Genomic DNA, 2,162 nt, shown 5'->3' with positions numbered 1-2,162 from the left:
GCGGGGCGGGGGCGGGGCGACGCGGGGGCGGGGCCCAGGCTCGCGGCCCAGGCGGGACCCGCGTCCTGGAAGGGCCTTGGCAGGGTGGCCACGGCGGCAGCAGGGCGGACTCACCGATGTAGCGGTCGCTCTCGTCGCTCTGGCCGCCGATGACCACGCGGCCACAGCCCAGCAGGCCCCGGAGCCGCCGGAAGTGCTTCTCGCTGATGATGCGGCCCAGGCTCGGGGAGCTCTGGGGGTCCTCGCCGTAGAAGCGGGTGATGGCCCTCTGCAGGGCGGGCAGCAGCCGCTCCTGCGTGTCCGGGCTGCACAGGACGTAGTCGGGGGCCACGCAGGTCTGGCCGCTGTTGAAGTAGCGGAACCAGGCCACGCGGTTGGCCACGGTCTGGGGGTCGCAGTCGTCGTCCACGTAGCAGGGGTTCTTGCCCCCCAGCTCCAGCGTGACGGGTGTCAGGTGCTTGGCGGCGGCAGCCATGACGATCCTGCCCACTCGGGGGTTCCCTGGGGATATGGGAGTTGATCCCCCATGTTCAACCAGCCTTGGGTTAGATGGTCGAGGCACCACCTATTCTGGCCCATTGTACCTTGTCTGCTGGGATCTGTCCCAGGCCCTGCTGCCCCAGCATTCCACCCTCTAAGGCCCAGGGGCTGACTGCCATATGGGATGCTCACCACTGCTGGCCACCAGCTCCTCTCTCCACAGCCTTCCCCTCCCCCCCACACCCTGCTTGAAGCTACTCTCACCAGTGAAGAAGATGTAGTCGAACTTGTGCTCCAGCAGCTGCCGAGTTTCCTGGGGCCCTCCCAGCACCGCGGCAAAGCAGTTCTGCAAGGTGGGGCAGGTGGTTCAAGGGACACTGCAGGCCCTGGGGACAGCTGGCCCTCCCCAGCTGACAGGGGCGGGGCGATGTGGGACCCTGGGGGCTCATGGGGCGGGTCCAACCTCACCTGGTCCAAGTATTGAGGCAGGACCTTAGCCAGGACCTTCTCTGTGCCCTTACTTAATTCTGATGGCTTCAGCACCATGCAGTTCCCTGCAGGGACAGATGGGGATGTCATGGGGGAAATGCCAGTGCCCCCCCACACACCCAGGGCAGAGATGCAAGGAACGTGCCAGAGGCTGGGGGTACCACATAAATGGAATTCTGGGGGCCCCCTTTGGGAAGGGCTATTGGGCATGGGCTCAGAACTCTCTCCTCACCTGCGGCGAGGGCACCCACTAGCGGCACCAGGGTCAAGTGCACAGGGTAGTTCCAGGGGGCGATGATGAGCACCAGGCCCAAGGGCTCCTTCCAGACGAAGGCCGAGTCCGGCCGCACGAACTGTAGTGCAGGACACATGGTAGGGCGTGGCAGGGGAATCACCCCAAAGCTGCCCCCCAGGGTCCTCGAGGGGCCTGTGGACTGGAGTCCTCATGAGGAAACGGGTCCCAAGGAAGTCAGAGACTCGCCGTGGGTCGGAGGCGGTGAAGAGGCCGGGGCTGGAGCTGCCGCTGGGCGCTTCCCCACCCCCGGCAGCCGCTCACCAGGCTCTTGGCTACGGGCTCATCCTTCATCCAAGTGCGCAGGTTCTTGAGCGCCAGGTCAACCTCATTCTGGCACATGATGAGCTCGGAGAGCTCTGCCTCAAAGACTGACTGCAGCGGAGAGAAATTCAGGGGTCAGGCCTGGGCCCGGGCAGGGAGGGGATCTAGTGCTCAGGATCCCCAAAAGTCCCAGCTCCGGGATTATGGAGACAGCCTCCAGAGGAAGCACAGCCAGGCCCCTGGGAACAGCGCAGTGAGCAGTGAGGAGCACGGGCCCCAGGACAGGTGACCCGGGCTCCGGCTCTCGGCTCTGCCACTTCCTAGCTGCGGGACCTCGGGCAAGTGTCTTAACCCCCATACACCTCAGTTTCCCCCTCAGTAACATGGGGGCCGTGCCTCACAGGTTCGGACGGGTTAATGCTGGCACACACTGGTCTATGAAATAAACAGGAATGAATTAGGGGCACCCCCAGGGGGTGGGCTTTGCCGGTTGCTTAGTTCCCCCCTCAGGGAGGAAGCTGTGGGCCCCATTCCTCATGTCCCCCCCAGCCCCGCCTCCCCAGCCCCCCAACCCGCCCTCCACCCGCCCCCCGCCCCCAGCCCCGCCCCCCGCCTCCCCAGCCCCCTCAGCCCCGCC

The 2,162-nt window shown here is 65.7% G+C and overlaps 1 pseudogene across 1 annotated transcript; it reads right to left on the bottom strand.

The window, feature by feature from the left end:
• Positions 1–114: 114 nt before the first annotated feature.
• On the bottom strand, positions 115–811 carry LOC145718916 (aldehyde dehydrogenase family 3 member B1 pseudogene; annotated as a pseudogene). The gene is made up of 2 exons (XR_014142086.1): positions 745–811; positions 115–501 (listed from the first exon to the last, which is right to left on the bottom strand). The product of XR_014142086.1 is annotated as an aldehyde dehydrogenase family 3 member B1 pseudogene (transcript).
• Positions 812–2,162: the final 1,351 nt, after the last annotated feature.

The sequence above is a fragment of the Leptonychotes weddellii genome, unplaced genomic scaffold, assembly GCF_054177405.1.
Source record: "Leptonychotes weddellii isolate Sample4059 unplaced genomic scaffold, ASM5417740v2 HiC_scaffold_25201, whole genome shotgun sequence".
NCBI lineage: Eukaryota > Metazoa > Chordata > Mammalia > Carnivora > Phocidae > Leptonychotes > Leptonychotes weddellii.
Note: the sequence above shows the minus strand (reverse complement) of the source record. Positions and strands in the feature narration are given on the sequence as shown.